General features: G+C 40.1%; 1 protein-coding gene and 1 long non-coding RNA gene across 6 annotated transcripts in view; one reads left to right on the forward strand and one right to left on the reverse strand.

Annotated features, from left to right (window-relative positions):
* Positions 1–14,823, forward strand: part of LOC122476795 — an 84,368-nt gene extending 69,545 nt beyond the window's left edge. For both annotated transcript variants that reach the window (XR_006295607.1, XR_006295608.1), the window contains exon 5: positions 7,167–14,823. This is a non-coding gene — a long non-coding RNA (uncharacterized LOC122476795). The remainder of the gene's footprint in view (positions 1–7,166) is intronic.
* Positions 10,405–18,657, reverse strand: part of MBNL3 (muscleblind like splicing regulator 3) — a 111,861-nt gene continuing 103,608 nt past the window's right edge. For all 4 annotated transcript variants that reach the window (XM_043569639.1, XM_043569637.1, XM_043569638.1 and 1 more), the window contains one exon: positions 10,405–17,727. The gene's annotated coding sequence lies outside the window, so the exon portion shown is untranslated. The remainder of the gene's footprint in view (positions 17,728–18,657) is intronic.

Below are 18,657 nucleotides of genomic sequence, written 5' to 3' on the forward strand. Positions count from 1 at the left end.
CTTTCAAAACTGAAACTATGTCCCCATTAACAATACTTTCCCTTTCCCCTGTCCGAAGCCCCTGGAAGCCACCATCTACTTTCTGCATTTATGAATTTGACAGCTCTGGGTACCTCATATACGTAGAATCATACAGTATTTGTCCTTTTGTGAATGGCTTATCTCACTTAGCATAATGTTCTCAAAGTTCATCCATGTTGTAGCATGTGTCAGAATTTCATTCCTTTTTAAGGTTGAATAATATTCCATTGTATGGATATACCATTTTTGTCTGTCCATTGATGGACACTTGGGTTGCTTCCACCTTTTTGGCTGTTGTGAATAATACTGCTATGAACATGGGTGTACAAAAATCTGTTTGAGTCCTTGCCTTCAATTGAGTCATCTGCTTTTAAAGAAACATGTAAGCTACGGGGCCCCTGGGTGGCTCGGTCGGTTGAGCCTCTGACTTCGGCTCAGATCATGATCTTGTACTCCGTGAGTTTGAGCCAGCCCCACGTCGGGCTCTGTGCTGACAGCTCAGAGCCTGCAGCCTGCTTTGGAGTCTGTGTTTCCTCTCTCTGCCCCTCTGCCTCTCATGCTCTCTCTCTCTCTCTCAAAAATAAATAAACATTAAACAAATTTTTTAAAGAAACATGTAAACTTGGATAGTGAGCATATTGAATAGTGTGGACATAAGACTAGAATACCTCTCTCTGAATGTTTATACTGTGTAAAACTCTCAAGGTCCTTGAACGAGCATCTGGGGGAGGAAGAGGGAAAGGTTTTAAATTATTTATCAGTCCATCAGATGGAGACTCAGAGAAAATTCAATTTAAATTGGAGAAATAAAGAAATTCCTTTTACTCATTTTGTGGAGTATCTTCCTAGCTGCTATACTGATTTGACTGAATTTCTATTATTTGCCACAAAATGAGATTTAACTCTAACATATTTTCTCCTCTCTTGGTTTATAAGGTCTTTTATAATGGAATCTATATCTGAGTAATTTCTTTTTATTCTCCACAAGAGAAGTATCAAAAAAAGATTAATTATATGAAATACCATTAGGAGATCTGTGATGCTCTGGAGAACAGTATGGAGGTCCCTCAAAAAATTAAAATAAAGCTACCCTATGACCCAGCAATTGCACTATTAGGTATTTACCCAAAGGATACAAAAATACAGATTCGAAAGGGTATATACACCCCAATGTTTCTAACAGCATTATCAACAATAGCCAAAGTATGGAGAAAGCCCAAATGTCATTGACTTATGAATGAATAAAGAAGATGTGGTATATATATGTATGTATGTATATACATATACATTCTTTTTAATGGCTGAGTAAGATTCCTATATATTATATATAGGAATATATATATGAATATATATACTCATATATGAATATACTCATATATACGAATATTACTCAGCCATTAAAAAGAATGAAATCTTGGGGCGCCTGGGTGGCGCAGTCGGTTAAGTGTCCGACTTCAGCCAGGTCACGATCTCGCAGTCCGTGAGTTCGAGCCCCGCGTCAGGCTCTGGGCTGATGGCTCAGAGCCTGGAGCCTGTTTCAGATTCTGTGTCTCCCTCTCTCTCTGCCCCTCCCCCGTTCATGCTCTGTCTCTCTCTGTCCCAAAAATAAATAAACGTTGAAAAAAAAATTTTGAAAAAAAAGAATGAAATCTTGCCATTTGCAAGGATGTGGCTGGAGCTAGAATGTATTATGCTAAGCAAAATAAGTCAATCAGAGAAAGACAAATACCATATGATTTCACTCATGTGTGGAATTTAAGAAACAAAACAGATAAATATATGGGAAGGGGGGAAGAAAGGGAAGGGAGAGAAACAAACCACAAGAGACTCCTAATGACAGAGAATAAACTGAGGGTAGATGGAAAGAGGTGGGTAGGCGATGGGCTAGATAGGTGATAAGTATTAAGTGGGGCACTTGTGATGAGCACCGGGTGTTGTATGTAAGTGATGAATCAGTGAATTCTACTCCTGAAACTAATATTACACTGGATGTTAAGTAACTAAAATGTAAGTAAAAAAAGAGATCTGTGATATATCTGAAACATAAGGTTACCAGGGAGGCCAAAAGGGCATTTCTGTGATCTGTTCATTCAACACATATTACATTTATTTATTTATTTATTTATTCATGTTTATTTTTGAGAGACAGCACAGGCGGGGGAGGGGCAGAGAGAGAAGGAGACAGGATTGGAAGCAGGCTCTGAACTGGCAGCACGAGATCATGACTTAAGCCAAAGCCAACTTAAGACATTCAACTGACTGAGCTACCCAGGTGCTCCATGATACTACATTTAAAAAAAAATATGCTTATATATATCATAAAATTTACCATTTTAGCCATTTAAAATGTACAATTCAGAGAAGTATATTCATAATATTGTGCAATTGTCACCATTTTTCAGCTCCAGACCTTTTTTACCATCCCAAATGGAAACTCTCTACCAACTGAACAATAACTCCCTATTCATTCTAACCCTTGGTAACCTCTATTGCATTTTCTGTCTGTATGTATTTACCTATTCTAAGACCTAATGTAAGTGAGGTCATACATTGTTTGTCCTTTTGTGTCTGGCTTATTTCACTTAGCGTAATGTCCTCAAGTTTCATCCATGTTGTAGCATGTGTTTGAATTTCATTCTTATTAAAAGCCAAATATATTCCATTACATATATATATGTATACACACACACACACACACACACATGTATGTATGTATATACATCACATGGTATATATTATATATATTTATATATATATATATACACACTACATTTTATTCATCCATTAATCTGTTAATGGACACTTGGATTGTTTCCACATTTTTGCTATTGTAAAAATGCTTCTGTAAACATTGGTGTACACGTATCTGTTCGAGTCCCTGCTTTCAATTTTTAGGGTATGTACCCAGGTGTGGAATTGCTGATTCATATGATTCTGTTCAACTTTCTGAGGAGCTGCCAGACTGTTTTTCATAATGGCTGTGCCATTTTACATGACTACCAGCCAATGCACAAGGGTTCTAATTTCTCCATATCATCAACACTACTTTCCATTTTTTGAATGACACCTATCTTAGTGAGTGCAAAGTAGTAACCTATTGTAGTTTTAATTTGCATTTCCCTAATGATTGATTGTGCTGAGCATTTTTCATGTGTTTATTGGCCAATTGTATATCTTCTTTGGCGAAATATGTGTTCAAGTCCTTCCTTTGTCCGTTTTTGGATCGTCATTTATTTTTTGTCGTTGTTGAGATGTATGATAATACTTTTTCATCACTGTGTTAGGTGCTGGAAATATAGCCATGGATAAGACACAGACTCTGTCCTCAAGACACCCCCAGGCTAGTGGGAGAAGCGGACAATATTCTAATGCGGGGTGGTAAATCCAACGACAGTTTTATGCTGAAGGTATTGCGAGAGTTTCAAAGAGGGGCACACTAGTGGAGGTGGGAAGCAGACATGGAAGTTTTCCTGAGGGATATGATGCTTTGGGACGATCCTGGTCTCAAAGGATGCTAGGCAGGCAAAAAGGGGGAGGGTGGACATTCCAGGCAGAAAGGAAACCGTGAGCAATGGCTTGCAGGCATGAAACAGCAGGTCATGTTTTGGAAACTACAAACATCTACCTGCTGTTGAAGAAGCAAGTCCAAGGCAGGCAGTGGTGAGAGATGAGCCTGGAGAGGTAGATGGGGACTGGATAATGCCACATGTTATAGGCTATCGTAAGGTGTGTGTGGGCTTTATCCTGACACCTATGGGGAGTGACTGAAAGGTTTTAAGCAGAGGAGTTACATAGTCAAACTTGTGTTTTAGATCAGAGCTTCCCAATTGTTTTTCATAGTCCATCATAGTACACGTAGCCTGAGAAGTCTTGTCTGGCATTGTGAGCTGCTCCTGACCCATCACAGCTGTCCCAAGAGGTGAGACTGGGAAGTTGTCTTAGATCATTGTGACAGTCGTGTGAAGAACACACTGGGGGAAAATGACACTGGAGGCGGGCTGTCAAGTTCAACTAACCAGGTATGGTGGGGATAGAGAAAACAACTCAGAGATAGAATTGATAGGACTTGATAGACTGGGTATGGAGGCAGGGAGTCAAAGGTGATTCCCAGGATTCTTGCTTGGACAACTGGGTGGAGAAGCCACATGTTTGAGAGAGATTATGAGTTTAGGGATGAGAGTAAAGGTTTACTTTGAAATGAGTGGCTGCGGATGCCCAATAGGCCATTAAGTCCTTGTTGGCTCTATTGGCCATGGAGAAGTGAACTCTATAGACCCAGGAGCTAGTTCAGTGTGGAAATTCTTGTTTAAAATATTTTAATGTTTTATTATCTGTTTTTGAGAGTGAGAGAGACAGAGCACAAGCAGGGGAGGGACAGAGAGAGAGGGAGACACAGAATCTGAAGCAGGTTCCAGGCTCCGAGCCATCAGCACAGAGCCGGACATGGGGCTCGAACTCACAAACCACGAGATGATGACCTGAGCCGAAGTCAGACACTTAACCAACTGAGCCGCCCAGGTGCCCCTCCGTGTGGAAATTCTTATAGCTTTGAAAGGAACCATGGAGGTGACTGTACTACAGACCCACCTCCTTTGAAAACTATCCCAGCCCACAGCCTTTTGTACCTCATGTACCATGAGACTCCAGCCTTTTGGACACAACTGAATGTTATAGGGATGAATATTTGACTCACCAATCAAATTCTCTCTCATGAGAATCAGGCACTGGGGCCCAGTGACTGAGTCAATTGTTTGTGGGGAACCAAGCCTGAAGGTCAAGTAGATCATTCCTTTTTTTTTTTAAGTTTATTTACTTATTTTGAAAGACAGAGAGAAAAAACACGCATGGGCACAAATGGGGGAGGGGCAGAGAGAGGGAGAGAGAGAGAATTCCAAGCAGGCTCCACATTCTCAGTGCAGAGCCCTATGTGGGGCTTGAACTCACATACCATGAGATCGTGATCTGAACTGAAATCAAGAGTCAGACACTTAACTGAGCCACCCGGGTGCCTCTCAAGTAGATCATTCCTAAACTGTGCCCCCAGATTATCAGAATTGTTTGGGAACTTGTTAGAAATGTGAATTCTCATACCTCATCCCATATCTACTGAATCAGAGACTGAGTGGGTCCCAGCAATCTATGTTTTACAAGCCTTCCAGGTGCTTCTGGTGCAGGTTATCACTGATATGGACTCAGGATAAGACTGCCATTCTGGGAGTAGCCCTGATCAACCACAGGAGTGTGATAAGTAGGCATAGAAACCTGGTTTGCAGAGAAGTGGGAGACTGGAGGAGAGAGAGAGAGAGAGAGAATGGAAAAGAAGACAGAGACAGGCACAGACGTACACACAGAAAGAGGTCGAGAAACAAGCTCCCTGATAACTTTCCAGTTACGTGAGGTCCAGTTGTTCTTCCTGTGATCGGAATTTGTGAAATTTCCCTATATCCTTGCATAAATCTTTTATTTGAATGAAGCTTTATTTTTTATAATAAAAGTGCTCTGATGCCCTAGTTATTTCTCCAAAAATCTATTACGCATTTACTGTGTGGCTACTGTTCAAGGCATCATGCGGGATACGAACCTGGTTGTTGCCTTTGCAAAGCCCTATTTAGCAGAGGAGGAATATAGACAATACCAGAAGGGTACAAGGGGGTAGCTACTGAGGTTTGAGATTATTTGATAAGCACTGAATAAATATTAGCTGCATCTCAGTGGTATCTGGTAAGGCCAAGGAAGACCTCAAGAGACTTGATAGTTGATATATACCTTGAATAATGAGTTTTCAAAGAAAAGGAGGAAGAAGATGGGAAGGTGTTTCAAGTGGAGAGAAAAAGCACAAAGGTATGGGAAGCCATGGTATGTATCTGGGAAACATGAGTGGTGTAAGGGCAAATACAAATTACAAATAAGAGGCTTGGGGGTTCCCTGGGTGGCTCTGTTGGTTAAGTGTCTGATTCTTAATTTCAGCTCAGGTCATGATCTCATGGTTCGTGAGTTCGAACCCCAAATTGGGTTTTGCACTGACAGCGCAGAGCCTGCTTCGGATCTCTCTCTCTCACTCTCTCTATCCACCCCCCCCCCCCAACTCATGCTGTCTCTCTCTTTCTCAAACTAAACTTTTAAAAAGAGAAGGCTTAATTTTTCTTGTTGGAAATAAGGGAAGAGACTTCTCCCTCATCTCTCTCTTTTCTTACAAAATTTCTTTCTGTGTCCTTTTCAAGTGTATGTAAATCTTGGTAATGGCTAAATAAGCCTTAAAGTAGCCTCACAATCTCCCATGCTTCCTCAAGGACCTGGGAGTCACCTCTTTGAAATGCAAACATCAAAGGCAATCAAGCCCCAGATCTCCATTCCTGGAGGGAGGTCACAGCCTAACTTCTGGGGACCTGCCTCCAATTTGCAAAACTATCTCTTTGAGGTAAAGATAGGAAAAGTTTGTTTCTCCTACGGATAAAGTCAACTCGGGAGGTGGTCTCCCCAGTTACACTATAAAGTTAAGGCGAACTATGAGTGACAAAAGGTGCTGTGAGTCCTCTTACTTGAGGACTAGTTACCATTTATCTTGAAAACATGTCTGTAATGGGTTGTATCTGCTTGGCTAGAGAAGGGGGTGATTCCTTTCTGGCTTTGCAGTTTCTTAGTGGATTGCCTAGGGTGTGCATCCCATTTTGGTTCAGTGTTCATTCTGTTTTCTTTCACTACTGCCTTTGTGGAGAGGATTTTGGGGTTGGAAGATCTCATTTTTAATTATATTTCCCCAAGAGTGGTTTGGTTCGTCTGGAGTTGTACTGTTACAGAAAGCAAGGGGAAAGAGGAAGCTTGAGAGCAAGCCCAAGGCCCAAGATTGCTGTGTTGGAGTGTAGGCTTTATCCCCTAAGGCAGTGAAGAAGTCTGGAAGATTTTAAATCAGGGAAGCGAAATAATGAATTTTCGATCTTAGAAAAATGATCCCAGTAGGAATGTGGAGAGCAGATTGGGAGGGAGATGGGTCAAGTGGTATAGCACTAACTGTGGACAGGATAATAATCTTAGAATACTATTTAAGGGTTTTCTTGCTCTGTTATTACTCAAACGTTATTCTTGGATTGACCTTTCCCTAAGCCCCTAACAGTATCTGGACCTGTGTATCTTTATTTTTACCACAGGGACATTTCTCCAGGATGTGGAGACTAGAGGACGACAGTAGTGGTTGTGGCTGCATGTCTGACACTCCTGCGCCACTTTTCCTGAACGGTTTGAGTGCCCCTCCCCTCTGGCCCCACAATCTCATCCCAGTGACTCCTGAGGTCCGAAGCATCTTCAGGATCTACAGCATCTCTGACGATGTCCATCAGGAGAAAGGAGTTGCTTATTATAGAGGTCTCTACCATTGGCCGGTGCTCAGTTTGTGGTCAACACTTGCTTGATATTCAGCAAGACCCTGAACAGCCACTGAGCTGAGGTGTTACTGTTAACAGAGGTGCCTCGTTTTCTTAGTAGCCCCTACCTGGACCCCTAAATTGTGACCGTTGAGTGCCTGGATTCAGGTGAGCTCAGGTGTTTCCTTGTATAACCGATAAACGGGTTTAACATGAGACTTTGTAAATAGAAATTGAGAAGAACCCAAACACTTTGAACTACACACGTTTATTAAATAGTTTAACAAAGGCACATCAATAACCACTTAGTACATATATGTGTGTGTGTGTGTGTGTGTGTATAAAATTAACACAGATATGTTTCTTTCTTAACTGCCAATTTCCCCAAGAAAGAATTGTTCAACTCTTCAGGTCATGAAGGCTAAAGGCAAAGTCTCAGTCCCGATCTTAATCTTCCCCCCGCTCTTCTTGAGACCTACATTGATCCTCAATGAGTTAGTTGACCATCATCTTCTGTGGCTGTAATACTCTTAGAAGCATGCTGACGGCAGAGACTCCTCAGATCCCTTCTGCATTCTCTCAAGTCCTGTCGGTAATCAACAGGCTGTCTGCGTTAACAGGTGCTGTTGCCACTGCTTGTCGCTGTTCAACCACTGACATTCTGTGATCTTTCACCGATTTCTCTCTTTGTACTTGTACATCCATGCAATGCACTGAATCATTCATGGGCGAAAACCTCCCTCGTTCGCATCAGGAAAATGTATGGTTTTTCCTGCGTCTCTTCTGCTTTGCCCCAGATGCCCTGCCTGCCTCTGCGCTGACCACAAGTTTCTTCTTACACAGATTGCCTCTTATTCTGCTTTCCACTTTGCAAGGCTAAGCTTTTGCTTCAGGCTTCTGTTTCTAAAGACAGGAACTGGCCCTCCTGTTCCTGTCACAAACCTCACCATTCCATCCAGGTGGCTGGCCTTTCTATCATTACCACTCTTGGCTTTTGTTCCCCCACATATCCATGGTCTTCCTGCCTAAGGGAGAAGTGTAAATCCAGGCACTGAAAGGAAAATCTGGGAGGGCTCGGTTAGATGAGCATTTCTAGGACAAGAAAGACTAAAGAAAAAAAAAATCTCAGTATGTGTGTCCATCTGTTGAATATTAGCAAGTATAAGCATTAGGCGATTACAGAAATGTGATCACGCGTCAGGCTTATCGCAGGTCATGCTCTTTACTACAGATGCTGACCACGTGAGTGGATTCCGGCCCGTGGAACTGTGCAATGTTTACTATCTTGTCACTATTTTGGGTTCATTATTATAGAAGAACTTTCCTGACAATAACAGAATTACAAGAGCCTTCTTTTTTGGCCTTCTTGAGGTCGTAAATGATGGTACCACTTGTCCATAGGAATTTGATGGCTGCCCAAATGCTGTTTGTTTCAGTAAAAACATATATCCCTGTCTAGGCAAGTGGCTGTCTGCTATTTGACCACTGGAGAGTCATGCCTTTTTATTTTTTAAGTAAACTCTACACCCAACGTGGGCCTCAAACTTACGACTTGAGATCAAGAATCGCATGGCTCTACTGACTGAGCCAGCCAGATGCCTGGAGTCATGCCTTTTAAAATACAAACACTCCCAGGGGGCAGCACACAAACACTGCCAGTCTAAAGCCATAGCCTGAGTGGTCTCTTAGATCTCAGCTCGGAGCCGCTCTCCATAGCCTGAGGTGCCCAGCAGGGAAGTTCCAAAGGAAAAAAGCCCAGATTTGTCTGGGTTAGCAGGCCCGACAAGTTGCTACCTGGGGCTTCTAGGGAGCCAGAAGCCACCACAGAGAGACTCTTAGAAGAAAGCTGAACAAAAAGGTTGAAAAGCATCACGCTAACCTTTACATCCATATCCGGTTTTGCCTGTGGGTCAACTTCCCTCTGGCCAAGAGAAACTCCATTTTGATTGTGGTTGGGGATGCCTGCCCTGAATGCTTATCTATCATTCAGCAGCTTCGAAGAGGAAAACATAAACTGGATTCTGAAGGGGCCAAAGACCTTTTGTAAATGTCCAAGTGAACTGGTATTCATGCTGGGATTACCACAGACTCACAGAAACATGTACCACACGCCCACGGGCTCAAAGTCGGCTTACCGAGAAGTGCCATAGTGGGAGGCACACGCAGCAGAAAGAGTAAAGCAGGGCACAAGGGACGAGGGAGCTCTTAGCTCTGTATGATTCGGCCGACACTGGATTTCCTCCCTGGCTCTTTGCACAGTTACAGACACGTGAAGAATACTTTAATCTGTCACAGCCTCTCATCTCAGCCAAAGCCTCTTCACCTGAGTTTTCTACCAGCCCGACTACCAAACAGTGGCCAATCCAGAGAAATTCCCAACTAGCGTTTTTTAAGTAGTTAGAAATCTGTCAGAATAAAGTATTATCAAGTTACATTTTGCTTTCTTAAAGAAGAAAAATCATTATCTGTTCATTCCAGTGCCATTTGTTGGAGAAAACCAATTTTAAGTGAGAGAAAACATTTTGATGGAAAAATTCATGCATCTCATTGTTATGAAACCATTGATGCCCATCTTGAAAAAAATGAAATGAACAACACTGGTTTCCTATGTTCCACTGAAGATGCAAGATAGAAATGAATAACCAGAAAATACAAACTTCTAATAACGTATCTTATAAAATGCCTCAGGATTTCTGAAGCACAATAGAAGCCCATAAGCATTATCTCAAAATGTTTAGTTTTCTTTTACTAAAATACAAATGTGCCTTTCCGGTGTTAGTAACTTCACTATCAAAGAAATAATATGTCTAATACAATGAATGTATTATCTATATAATTCATAATACTGAAGGCATATCTGGAAATAAATTTCTTCTATGCATGAAATAGATCTTTGAACCAAATCATAAATTTAAATTTTGTATTAGAATTACTAAATATTAGGGTTGATATACTAGAACAGGAGTAGCTTTTAAGTAAACTCCTAATGTGTGAATATGGATTCATAAAAAAAAGACATAACCAAGACATTTACACATTTTATTAAAAGAACCAAAAATAAACAATGCAGAAGTAGCATACTAAAATGACTGCATAATGCACACTTCTAAACACAAACAAGCAGTAGAGCACTATAATTTGGGGGGGGGGGAACAGAAAAAAAGTCAAAGCATCTAACCTATTGATAGCAGTTGAGGGAATGAACTATTGCATTTTGGAGGCAAAATATGATGCGAACAGTTTACATTTCTGAACTATTGTGGTCATTATTTAAATTGTTAATTGTTGCACGTGGCTAATAATTTTCTTTTCCCCGGGTATCTCAAAATGGGCATTCTTCTGCCCCAAATGTGTGCTTCCATTTTCTACATCATACTGGAACGTTGTTATACAAACATTACAGAAAGCTCTTTTAAAAAGAGTACATTTAGGAACATCTTTACATTTAAAAGATTGTAACTTGGGGCCGTGATAACAAATGGCTCATTTGCAAATAATGAAGCACTAACAGTAATAATAAAAGGAAATTTATTTTGAAAAGGGCAACCCCAGAACCCAAGGAAGGGTATGATGGCCAGATCATTCTCTCAACTGCTAGACACAAAAGACACAGCAACAGAATAATTTGGTTTCCATCATGAACAAATAGCATCTGTATACAGACATAAAGCTTTGCAACCATGCAGTTCTATGACAGATAAATCTTTAGGTTGTGTGTTTGGGAGAAAAGAGCATGGCTTAAAGTTGGGTTACTTTTAGGTCTTGTTACAGAGGTATTTTTTTTTTAATTAAAGTAATACAATGTAGAAGGTGTACAATGTAGAAGGTGAGAATTTTTGCAATACTTTCAGATAGTTGTGGCTTATTTTATAGTGATATATTTTTTCCTTTCGGGTATGCTATAATTGAGGATGGGTTCTATTTAAAGATCAAATTTCCTGGAATAATCCTGCTTTGGAGTAGTAATGGATGGTTCTTTCCAGGCCAGGTGGAGGCTCTGGAAACTGTATGAACTAGCCAAACTGAACCCTTTCCCGGGTTTAATAACAAAGGTCGTCCCTTTTTGGCCTCGAGTCATTCACATTTTTTTATACTTCATTCTCTAATTTGACTTACTGAGATAGAGCCACTGTGTCTGAGCTCCAAAGAGCGTGACCCAACGGCTGTCAGTGTGCACAACATGCCATCAATTAATCGGTTATCTTTTGTGATGCTTCTAGGTTCATTCTTACTGTTTTATAGATGATTCCTCACTTAAAATCTTACATGTCTATTGACCTCATGACAATGTATTCTCGTGGCATACAGATGCACAAGGAAGTGTCAACACAAGAACACAGGGTAAGTTGGGAAAGTATGTTGGTGATGAGGTTGAAGTTGGGAGTCCCTAACTACAGAAGGCATGAATGCTTACATTTTATACCAGTGGAAATGCTGGTCAGACGGTCGGGCTGTTAGTTGTACAGCTGGCTCTAAATGATTAAGGGCTGAAGGGAGAAAAAGAGAAATTGCCAACCAACTGGCCCTGAGCTATTGGACAACCGTTAAGGCTTGGTTGCTTGCTGGCTTTGGCGTATCTTCCTGTCTCTGTAAATGAGGACCATCAACATGGGTAAGTGATACTAATACCAACTCCCTTAATCCCAGGGTGGGTAACTTCTCCAAGGCGAGGGTGACACACCCCAAGACGTGAAAGACTCCAAGTACCAATGGTCATCCATCTAACCTCATTGCCTGGAGACGACAAAAAGTGAAATGGTGACTGGTACGTGATAGGGGAGCTCCAATTGTCAGGGGCGGTCTGGTTAAAACATTCTTTTCCAGCTCCATATGTAAGATTGGGACTGGTTCTCTTCTGTTAGGTCAAGCAGTGGGAGGCTGTAGCGGCACAGTGAAGCACTTTCTAGTCTGGTAAAGGGAAGTCAGAAAACAGCTTCCACTGAACAGCCGTGCCAGGGGTATTTTGTTGTTGTTGTTAGAGGGAACGAAATGCCCCAAGCTGGCCACACTTGATTGTTAAATTAAGTCTTTCAATGGTTGCCAATTTGGTTTTAGGATAAGGATTTTAAAGGGGGAAATAGTGGTGAATGTTAACAATTTGATTGTCACTGAAATGGGTATTAATTGATGTAACTGATACCTCTCAATATGGAGTTTCCTATCAAAGATGACATCTCTGTTGATCAGAATGGAACTCTCCATCTTGTAACTTACAGGGTGTTTTACTGCTTGCAACCATTGAAAAAAGAAAACCTTTGCCAGAACCCTGCCTGGTGTGTGTGTGTGTGTGTGTGTGTGTGTGTGTGTGTGTGTGTGCGTGTTTACAATGGAGAGTAAATTTAAAAAGCAAACAATCTGTGCTATTGGTCCTGCTTGGTAAAAGAAGTACTGTCACTTTCAGTCAGTGCTATTAGCTGAAGTTGACCTGTTACCCGTTACCAGTCTTTTCTTTTGGTGACCTACCTGTAGCAAACCAGAAAGCTTCTGCAACAGCAAAGCAACATCAGGCTTTAGTTACGTCTTCTTAAGCAAAATCCCCCTCTTCCTCAAGGCCTTAGAAATACCTCTATCTTACTAACTTTTCCACTATTATCACAGATTTCTTATATAAAAAAAACGAAAACTCCAAGCATAGTGTTCATGGACTATGTACATAAGTGCAAAAAAGGTGTTTCTCACACAGTCGCACCCTAACTGAGACCATCAGTTGGCGGCAGCATATGCCTCTCAAACACTGTTAAGGGGTCATTCCACAGTATCTTTATGCGTGGTTTTACAAATCAGAATTCATTTCAAAATAGGCTTTCATCATTCTTCAATCCTCGCTTGGATATATTTGTGTGAGTACACAATTCCAGAAAAGAGAATTTTTGCCGTGACAGCTACGCCTCCTGCACGGGGTAATTTGGAAAACACAATGTCATGAAAAAAGGTCAGGTAATAGATTATAAATGCAATAATTGTGTTTTGGAGTCTAAACACTGTGGAATAACCCTATCCACACAACAAATTCTATAAGCTATAAAGCTGACTCTAGAATCCATGTGTTGTAAACTTTTTGATCCAAAAGTCATGCAAGGACACACATTCAGCGTTTGCGTGGCAATTTGGGCTTCAAGGAAAATTCCGCTAGATCTGTTCTCTGAGTTTTGAGCTGTACCTTCTACAGGCTCATACTGTCAAAAACCATGTATAGTTTACAAGTAAAATTATTATCAAAAAAATGTGTCTAAAGGTAGCCATGTTGTAGTTTTGTTGCTCAAGCAACGACTAAATATAATTAGTTAAAAATTATTATTTGTATATAAAGTTAAGTTTGTTCTTAAACTGTGAGCTGTAAAGAATAACTATGGACTATAATCTCTATGTTGTCATGCTTCAGTATCAGTGTCAAACCTATCTAGGTGGGTTGAATACATGTAGTAAAATCCAACTTTCTCTAACTCTCCTTCAAAATTAAGTTCATGAGTTACTTAGATACAAAAGACGTAGTAAAATGAAAACCTTAAAAACTAAAAAAGAAAAATGAAAACATGGCACCAATTGGTGACTTGGTGCTCAGAACCCAGATCTTGTAATTAAATCGACAGTTTGATGACGCAATCAACTAAGTTTGCAAAAAAAGTTGTGACACTCTTTTCGATACTATTCATTCCGGTGCCTTTGACAGGCGCTGACTGGTACAATGAAAAATCAGGCCACTATCTTCCTACATCTATTCAACAGAATTGGGGAATCAGATTTCCCTACTTCTATTTCAACGTGTGTAGAAATGGAGAAGAGACAAAAAGAGGACAACACTTAACGGCAAGATCAAAGTGCTTTCACATGTTCAAAACACGGATGGCGAAGGTGGATGGAGGAGGGAGAAGATGGCTTTTCACATGACAATGAACTACAAATTAGACTCTAGTCTAGACAAGTGAGATGAAACGCAACAGGTGGTTAGAGAATCATGCTCCAATTGTCAAAGTAAATACTGTATTTAAGTAGCAATTTTATGAATCCATTTGGTTTTAATTTAATCTTTATCCCTCTTTAAAATACACTTATGGTCACATAGTGCCTTTTGAAAAAAAATTTTGGATACTACTAAAACCCTCTTAACAGATAACTTCTAGATGATTTTCTCTGTATACCTGACCTGTTTTATCCAAGTTTCAGTACTCTGGCCTAATTTTGCAAAAGGCTGAGTGAGAGAAGTGGACAAAGACAATAATTTTGGATAAATAAGAATAGAAGCCCTTGTCATATACAAAGCTTATATAAAATGTTAACTAAGAATCACAAGTGGTTGGAATTTAATATATACAATTCATCCAGTAAATTGTTGTTTAGAGTCACTGATTAGTCTTGTGACTTGGCTTTTGAACTGCGAATTTATAGTCTAATGACTTTCCTTTCTTCTTTTCTTGAATAAACATAATTTGAATAAGACATTGCACAACTAGTTTAAAGAGTGCTATCTTAAAATTGCCTTTTTGTCAAAGTTCTTTCACATCTGATCAAAACTTTAGTGCTTTGAGTTTTCTTTCTTTAAATTCATTTACAAAGCAACTTGTAAAATGCCAGCCATTATCAAATATTACGGCACCAAATCTACAACTACCCTGAATATCCTTCACGGACCCTCTTACTAAAAAATAAGTCACTACTGATGTCTTCCAGTGCTCACAGCATCAGAAACACTGCTGTTCTCTAGGTTTCTTGTCTGTGCGCATCTTCGCCAGGAGTTTCAAAGGTGAAATGAGACAGCATGCGTTCTCGGGACGTCGAATGACACAAAAAGAGTTCGTTCTGCACTGAAAACATCTCTAACCCCTTTAAGGAATACAACCAGTCTGGCTCAGGTGTATCCTTCCCCGATTTGTGGGATTAGCTCTGCCCTTCTGGAAAGGGACTGGCACAGTTACACAAAACTCAGCTCTACACACAAGTCATTTCACAAAGGCATACACTACTTTCTTCTCTAAGAATGTTAAGATTTCGGGAAACAGAAATTAAGTGGTTCAAGGAATCAACAGGTAAAAGTCAGGACACCTCTTATTCTGTAACCCCAGGCAATACTGTTAACAGATGACAATGTCTTGAAATTACTGATGATCAGGATCTGGGATTGCGAATTAAGAACAACAGGCTATTACATACCAAACAGCTATTTTTTGCTCTTTTGTATCCTGAGCTATATTGATCTGCTTCGGGATGGGGTCTCAAATGTTCCGAAGCCCAAACAATGTGAAACAGAGGAACAACAGAAAGTCAGGAGAGTTGTTCAGGGTCTTACTGTCACCGATCAGGTAGGTAGGTGGCCTTGAGCAGGTCACGTGCCCTAGGCCTCGGTTTCATCGATGTGAGAAGGGTTTGCCAACTCCATCGTTCTGTGATTCAAATGCTGCTAGCCAGCTTAAGGTATCCTAAGTGGGAATTTTCTCTTTGCCTGTCATTTTCATGCAGGAAAATAAACCTGGTTTACATGTTAAATTTGATGATTGCATGCTTTCTAGTGAAAGAATAAATATTTAGTAGCAAATATTATATCCTACGGTTCCAGCACGGTGTAAGAATAGTAACTTTAATCGCTGAGTACCTGGAGGAGCTACATCACATGCCATAGGAATCACTATTTTACTTGGTTACAAATTATTTCATAAGTATTAGTAATGTGAAATCAGCTCAGCTCTATGGGGTATAGCTGGTCTGTTTCATCCAAAGGGTGCTAAAAACCTCTCTATTATAATTTTCAAATACATATAAAAACAAACAGACCTAAATAAAGAAACAAACAAATGGCTGGGTTATGATAGGAGAGACTCTTGTCAATCAAGTCTGGGAAGGGCAGCACTTGGCATAGGCACCTGCTCCTTCACTGAAGGGGTCAGCGGAAGTGGAAATTCAGTCGAATGGAAGCTAAAGACAATCGTGGACAGCCCTCCTATAAGTTTTAAGTAAATCAGAGAATAATTTAAAATGCCTTCCTACCCCACCTCGCCACCCCGCCATTTCTCCAAACCCATACTCGGGCTCCAACTGTGATCAGTTGGAAGACTGTCCATCTGGGGGACAAGGGCCTCCCTTCGAATCAAATCTCCTTCACCCTGACTTTTGCAAGATTGGAGCTTACTTATTATTCAAAGACAAGTCTCAAGAGCACGAGCCATTTGTATTCAGAGAATGGCACTTGTGTAAAAGGTTACGTTGCAATGGTTTTTTTACACACTCTCCTCCAAAATGTAAAAACTATCTCTACCCCTCCATCTCTCTGTTTAATTTATAACCTACAATTAGCATACCTTTAAGCCTCCAAGTAACAATTTTCAGCTGAATTTGACAAATGGCTCAGCTTTAGATGCTCAACCTAGGAGATAGGATCCTTGAACCACAAAAAATGAAACGGGCACCTTACATAATTCTTTTAGGATAAATGCAGAGAAATTCACTTATAGGTAAATTGTAATTTTGCAAGCTTCTTAAGGAGTGAGATTAGAGGTTCATATTTCAAGAAGTTTCCTGGGTTTTTTTGCAGGTAATTATTTCTCTCTCACAAAAAATACCTACTCACGTGATTGTATTATGCAAGGTCAGATCTGCAGGTACAAATTATACACATGCATGCTTATGAACAGGCTTTGCGCACACTCAAAAGTGAGGCCTTTTAAAAGTCTGCCCAAGAAACCTACAGACATGTTCTAAAGAGAGAGAAAGCATATTAATATTAATCTGTAATGGTTTTAAACACAGATATTTCTGCTTCCCATTAGTAATATTTTAGTTGAAATCAAACACCACACATCTAGAGGAAAACACTATAGTATGTAAAAACCTAACACATCACATCACACCACAATACAATACAATACAATACAATACAATACAATACAATATTGGGAAAAATGGTATTGGATACATTTGCTACATTCTAAATCAACCCAATAGACTATTGTGTAAACAAAACAGTAAGGTAACACTTCAAAACAGATGAACATTTATCCACCAAGAATGCACAGTAAGCCAACAGTCCACTGTAGAGATTCACTCAGCATATTTGTTATTGGAAAATCACAAAGAATAATGCAACAAATGACAAAATGTTACGGTCATGTTCTACCTAATAATTCAGATAAGATAAATGGTAGTTTTCTATTCATGTTTTAACATCTGCACTGATTGGTTAATGTTGTATTTTTGTTTGACTTTGTTGGTTGGTAAGTGGGTTTTGGTTAATATATTGACTGTACCACACTTATTCTTGTGTTGGTAGAAGACCTATGAGAATATATATAGAAAGGCCATATGGAGGTTCTCACGGAGAGATCCTGATACTCCATAGCTCTGTTGTTCAGAATTTCGACTGAAATGGAAGAAGAAAGAAAGAGTGAGAAACATTAAGGGGTTACTGAAGCAGGAGTCGGAATACTTGTCTCTTGTGCCAGTTCTGTACGTGAACTGCCAATATATTACCCACCCTGAGTTTCATGTTCTACATCTGTGGAAATGGGGCTGTCAGAAATGGTCGCCAAGAGTCATATAGCATGACAGTTTATGGTTGTCACTGAGCGCTAATGTACAGAATTGCCCTAAGTTAAGGCATTATCCGCACAACGCTTAAACGTTTTGATGAACATCCACCCGTCTCTCTACTTTCTTCAACAAGCAAATATTAACCACACTTTAAACTTTTTAATCTGAACGTTTTGGAGCCATGTGGAAATAGCCAAGGTGTGAAATCGAGGTATATAGTATTTTACAAAATTACAGTTTTGAACTTTGGGGAAATTTTCAACATCTGTTACACATTGAAGTGATTATGGTCTGCCAAATACCTCTACATTTTCTAATGGAATCTGGCAGAAAGGAATCACGATTCTCAAACATGTACTGTTGGAAAGCTAATTATATTTGACCACTTTTGTTTACCTTGCTGTAAAGAAAGCAGCCCATGAGAATCAGGCAAGTGTGTGCAAAACCTATATTCTCATGTTTGGTGCTATTCCCAAGTTGCCACCATCCCAAATGGTACCCCTGAACACAATTACAAGGTACAGCTACCTCAGTTATTCCATGCCCTCGAAGGTGTCTTTTTAAAACACTCCTTAGGGCTGAAGGGACTTGTTTATCTAATGTGCAGTCAGCTGTAGGCTCTGCCCAGGACAGAGTGAGTGTTTGGAGCCAGTTCTGAGAACCTCAAATTTTCAATGACTAACATATGCCATTCAGAAGTGGTACACTTGTTGAATAAGTCCCTATTATTAATTAATGAAGATACCTAGGAGTCTTAAGT

Source organism: Prionailurus bengalensis, chromosome X (genome assembly GCF_016509475.1).
Source record: "Prionailurus bengalensis isolate Pbe53 chromosome X, Fcat_Pben_1.1_paternal_pri, whole genome shotgun sequence".
Classification (NCBI taxonomy): domain Eukaryota; kingdom Metazoa; phylum Chordata; class Mammalia; order Carnivora; family Felidae; genus Prionailurus; species Prionailurus bengalensis.